This window comes from Arvicola amphibius, chromosome 8 (assembly GCF_903992535.2).
Source record: "Arvicola amphibius chromosome 8, mArvAmp1.2, whole genome shotgun sequence".
In the NCBI taxonomy this organism is placed as follows: Eukaryota; Metazoa; Chordata; class Mammalia; order Rodentia; family Cricetidae; genus Arvicola; species Arvicola amphibius.
This window is the reverse complement of record NC_052054.1, coordinates 100,642,578-100,648,577: the sequence shown is the minus strand read 5'-3', so window position 1 is coordinate 100,648,577 and position 6,000 is coordinate 100,642,578.

Below are 6,000 nucleotides of genomic sequence, written 5' to 3'. Positions count from 1 at the left end.
TGGGCATGGTGTTGGCTGACTCCAGTCTGTCTTCAGGGAGACCAGAGGGCTCTTAAGCCATGGGTGTCCATCAATTCTGACTTGTGGTCAAAATCTTTGTCACTTGTGAGCACAGGCTTCAGACCCTTGAGTGGCCATGTGGGTGTGATGCCATGCACTCAAGGAGCTGATATCCCAGCACCAACCAGCTTCCCCCCCCCCCCCCCCCCCCCCCCCCGTCAGACTTGTTTCAAGCAGTCACCTGGTTGTCCCACTCCTTTTTCCATGTGCAGATGGTCTCAGCCACAGCAACAGCCTCTATACATCCATCCCCCTTTGGACCTTAGCTCTGCTTCTCCTTTTTTTTTTTTCTGGCAACCTCCTACCTGTAACCGGAGTGGAGCCGTGTCTAGTTTGAACAGTTTCCCTGGCAGGAGAGAAGAGGAGGGCAGGAGGACTTATGGAGAGGACTCCAAAGCCCCAAGGCAGGCAAGTGGCCTTGCCCTGACGACTGTCCTGCTGGTCAGTCATAGCCTCCGCAGTCATGCAAGCAACATCTCTCTGATACTGCCTGACCCCTGAGGGAATGTTCCAAGCTAGGCCTTTGTCTTCCAGCCGACCAGCCCCTACCAGACCCACAAGTGGAGGCAGTAGCAGGGCACAGGAGGGTCCCATGAGCAGAGACGCCAAGAATATCGACCAAAAGGTGAGGAGTTCTCTGAGCAGAGAGGTTGGCACCCTCTGAACATAAACTGAGTTTCTGGGAATAGCATTCAGTAAGGGTAGGACATACCAGGGGTGTTCATATGGGCATTTGGGTGTCACCCACATAATACCCCATTCCAGGTTAGGTACAGAGAAAGGAGCCAAAAACCCTTGGGGATTCCAGGTACTGTAGAGAGCTACAGCAGCCAGGGGCTAAAGAGGGAGCCTCCAGATCGCTGGCTGTAAGAATGGCTCTCCTTCAGCTTCTGGCGGCATGCAGAAGGATGAGCCACCACCAAGCTCTTGGGGCCCAGAAGAACTGGGCTGTAACCCATGGGGACTTTGGGCTAGGGGATTTGTGAGGAGACTACATGGGAAGGAGATCTGCAGCCAACCTCCTTGAAGCAAAGGCATGCTCAATGAGGACAGGCCATCTCCACGAGTCTCCTGCCGTGTCCCTACATCACCACTAGGGGGAGTATGGAGCCCTAATCTTTGGGGCTGTTGGACGACAGTAGACAGGCTGTTGACTGGAGCAGAGCCCACACAGACCAAAGACTAGGCAGGGGTTCTACAGAAAGGGACCTCCATGGAGATAAAACTGGCATGGGTAAAGGGTGTTGTTGCGGAAAGAGCCACAAATTCCAGTAGCATAGATCCTGGCTACGAGTTGCCTACAGCCCTAGCCTACCCTGAGACCTTCTCCCGGGGTGACTGGTGAACCCCCCTACCCAGCCGTTGGCTTCCTCTGCTTCTAGAGCCTCACTGGGAGCTGAAGCTAGATGTGTGTTTGCTAAATAAAATTCCTGTTCCTGGCTGGTGCGCTCTTGCTTATCATCCCAGCCCTTGGGAAAGCTGCCTGGGTCTACAGAGCCTGGACACGGAGTGGACACCCAGACCCCAACGCTTTCAGAGCAGCTGCATCATCAGGGCAAGATATTCACCACAAAAGGATCCAGACTCCTCCCTGCATCATGGGATCAGGGATACGGTGCTGATACTGTCTATCCCAGGTCCTGGTGGGATTGAAGGGTTGGTGGGTGGGTGAGGGGTTCTGCCCAGGGGCTCCCGGTAAGCTTAGATGCTCACTAGCCTGTGGTACTTCCATGAGTAGACAGACATAGTGGGAAGGACACCTGCAGGGTAGTTACTGTGACAAAGAAGGAGGCAAGGCTGTGGGTTGGGAGGGCAACAGTCACAGAGCCCAGCCAAGAAGTGGGCACACCCAGTCCTCATGGCCTTTGGATATCAGTTTCTCAGCTAAAAGGCCAGACTCAGACTCTCAGGGACACCCAAGAAGATCTGAGGAACCTAGAGCTAGATGGGGTGCCAGGCAGAGGAGGCAGTGGGGTCTCAAACCTAGGCTTGTGGCCCAAACAGAAGGCAACATCACTTCTACAGAAAGCCAGTAGCCATAGAGACCCCGTGGAGACTTGGGAGGTGTGTGGGTGATCCAGTCTTCCTCTACATAGCCCAGCAGATCCCCAGCCCAAAGCAGCCTTTAGATGACCAAGACTTGAAGTCTCTAGTGGAGCCTGATGAGACATTCTGAGAGGACCACTTCAAAATGGTACTTGTGTGGTGTTAATCTTTTGAGATACTAGATTTGGGGACAACTTGTTCCACAGCGATAGCTGACAGATACAGCAGGGGAGCATAGGAAAGGACTTTGATTCTGACCCGAGGTGTCCTTATTATAGATCAGTATCCATTCAGCATGGTGGTTCTGACCCAAGAACAGAGAAGCCTGTTTGTTCACACATGCAAAGCATGGCTTGAGATAAAAAGTACTGCAGCCACTTTACAGGGACTGAAGAAGGGCAGTCACGGCACGGAGAACAGCGGCTAACTGGTGAAAGAGAAGAGAATGCGTTTATAGCAGCCCCCTCCCCAAGTCAATCTCACAAGCACCCAAAGACTGTGTACCAGCCAGAACACAAACCCTGAAGTGTAGGAGGCAGTCTGACTTGTGGGACTCTGTCCTGGGTTGGCCTCACAGCCAGGGGAATATCCACACACTCCGCAAAAGCAAGTGTTCCTCGGAATTCCAGTTCTGGTCCCTCTGGTGTGACTCGCAACTTTTAAAGTTTTTAGCGGCACATTTTAGTTTGGTGAACTGACACTCGGAGTCTATTCTGGGGAAATATCTATATCTGCATAGATTATACTCTTCATCATAGTGTCCAAAATGGAAAATGACCCAAAAGTCCACGAATAGGAGCTGTGCCTGGGTCACATCCAGCCTTGAGAAGGAAGGCATCTCTCTGTCAAGATGAAATTTAAACCCGTGTTTTCAAACCAATCTCCTCAAAACCCATGATTCAGCATCAAGTGATCAAGGCAGTGACATGCACACGTCCAGCCAGCCAGCCATGTGTGCACATCCAGATTCATGGCTGACAGTCCGTGAGGGGTGTTGTCCTTTACTATTAGAGCTTTCTGCTTTATATCTTTATACTTCTCAAAAATGTGTGTGATTTTTATCACCATGGGCCTACTTTAAAGTCCCAGTTCTTGGAAGCAGTCTGTCGTTTTGAGCTCCCACTGTTGTGTCTCCTGCCAGGTCTGTCATCCAGTGATCTGTTGGGCCTCTAAGGCCCATACAGTCTGCTGGGAAACCTGCTCACTTAACACAGCCAAGTCCCTGTGACAGCACCTGTGTTATAGTTCCTGTCCCTCATTCCCTCCTGACAGAGCAAGCAAGCGCTGGCTGTGCAAATGGGGCGGTGAGAAAGCCTTCACTTCGCTTCAGTGTCTTCTCCTTGGTGGTCCCAAATCCCAAATGCATAGCAGACAAGGACACCCATGAGGGTCCCCTATACCATGTGAAGTTAAATTCTAAAGTGAGAGAGAGAGAGAGAGAGAGAGAGAGAGAGAGAGAGAGAGAGAGAGAGAGAGAGACTGAGACTCTGTGGCACAGAAAGCCCTGGGGGTCCTCTGCATATGGAATCTGCCAATGTGAGGAGCTGGTTAGGCTTTGTGGGGCTCCCCTGATGGTGCTCTTGTTTCTTCTGGGCGCATGAACTTCCCCAGCTGTTGTGCTGGCCAAGTAGGTACCAGGTGTCCCCAGCACTCTAATTACCTAATTTGCAGGAGAGCTGTCACATGACTCAAGGCCATCTGGGACCCTGTCTATGAGAACATCAGCTCATCCCTAGGGATCTCCCAAAGCAGCACACCGATGACCATGTTACTAAAGCCCACATGTGAGAAGTAAGGAGGGACTGGGTGGTGAGGCTCTGGCTGGTCACCCACCCTGCACTGAAGCCCCTTACCTGGGAAACTTGACTCTCACCCTTCCTCAGGTCCCTGACCCAACATGACCTTTGCTGATACAAGCATGCTAGACGCTTTCTGTGAAGTGTGTCCCCAGGAACCAAGCACTATATGGAAGGTTGCAAACCTTGGCTGTTTCGTTTTTAGATGACCCCCCCCCCACACACACACACACATTTCTTAGCTGCCTGGAGCACTCAGGATAGAGGGAAACATTGGGGCAGCCCAAGACCAAGGCTTTGTTTATCACGTGGAGAGAATCCTAGTCTCTCCCACCCGTGCACCCGGGTGTCAGGAAGTCTCATCACTACCCCGAGCACTGACTTTGCCACTGGGGCCTCCCCCGCCACCACTGCAGACTTCAAACTTGGAGACAAGGCTGACCAACCTGTGCTTACTTGTGATGTTACCATCCCACTCCACAGAGGGACTATGGCTACCTGGGCCCCCATCAGTACAGTGATGAAGGTCCTCAGTGTCGGCCCTGGGCAGTTTTCTATGGGTCTCACAGGCCCCCAGCACAGGCAGAATCCTGAGGTCTCCATCCTACCATGTCTCCATCTCATGTTCTCAGCTTCCCCAGCTCAACCTGATTGCCTGGGATATGAACCAAAGCACCCGCTTGCCCAAGAGGCCCCTTACTCTCCATTCTAGCTCTCGGGTACCCAGACATCTCCTGTGTGATGTTGACAATGTGGGCTTTCAGAAGAGACAGTCTTCGAAGAGCTGTGACCTCACACCCTCCCCCTCCAGTCTCCCCCCTTCCTCCCATACAGAGGCTAAAAATACCCTTAAGTTCCCACGTGGCCTGCCCAGCTCAGCCCAACCCAGCAGGCCTCCTTTGTGGGCCACACTTCAGCCTAAGTCTTGCCCTTTGGTCTGCGATCTCAGCAAGGGACCCTAAGGAAGTCCACTATCAGGTAAGATAAAGGGATCTACAAGGAAGTGAGTGCCAGCTAAGCTTAGTAGAGTCCTCTACAGGCAAGGAGTTCCTGGGGGGAGGGGGCCCGATGGGTTCGGAGAGGGAAGCTGGACCCTAGGAATGCAGCCAGAGCCATATTAGCCAGGCTAGATTAAAGCCATTGCCCTTCTGCCTTCTCACCCATGGGCAGTCCCGGTAAGACTCTAAACTCCCCTCTACCCTCCAGCCTCTGTGGACCGCAGTCGGTGGCAGCAGGTATCTCTTGGAGAGGTGCTGAGCACACAGGCCTGATTGTACCACTGTAGCCCTAGTCCATAGCCAAAGAGCCCAGCAATGACCGGAATGCAAGAACTATGGGCGTTGGCTTGGGCATAGCCCGCCCTACATAGGTCCCAGCTGATACATAGTAACCCCAGTCAGAGACCTCCTTAAGAAGTTAAACAGGATAGATTCCTGGTGGGTAAGGGGCCTTGAAGTCACCAGTCCCTGAGCCTCCCTTTGCAGGCCTAAGCCAAGGCTGTCCCTTGAGAATCCTCCTGAATAAGTCCTCAGGTAGGTCCCTGTGCTGTAGGAAGGAGATCACATCAGGGATTGGGACATAGGCCTCAAGTTCTGAGCCCACCCCAGTCACAGGCTTTGTGGCTTGCCAGTTCCCTGGATAGGACTTGTCCCTTGATTTTCTCAATTTCCAGGCATCCACCAGACTTGCTAGTCCTCCAGCACTGTGGTGGCTGTGTGAGGCTCCTGGGCTAGGGGCAATATACCAGCATTGTGTAGCTTTCAGCTGAGGGACTCAGGATAAGTACATCCATGTAGATCCTCCCCTCTCCTCTTCATCCTCCTTCCCCTCCCTCCCTTTTCTCCCCCATCCCTTCTTTCTTTCTAAAAGAATATTTTTGGCAAGGTCTCACTATGTAATTCAAGCAGGCCTGGAGCTTGCTGGTAACCCCACGTGGCTCAGCTTTCTGAAGGTTGGGATTGCAGGCGTGCCCTGCTATGACCAATGACTATTTATTTCTTTGGTGGTTTCCTTTGGGTGAAATACCAGAAATGAAAATAGTTAAGTCTATAAGTTGGTCTGCTGACAGGTCATGTACACAACGTGGTGGGAAAGTTGT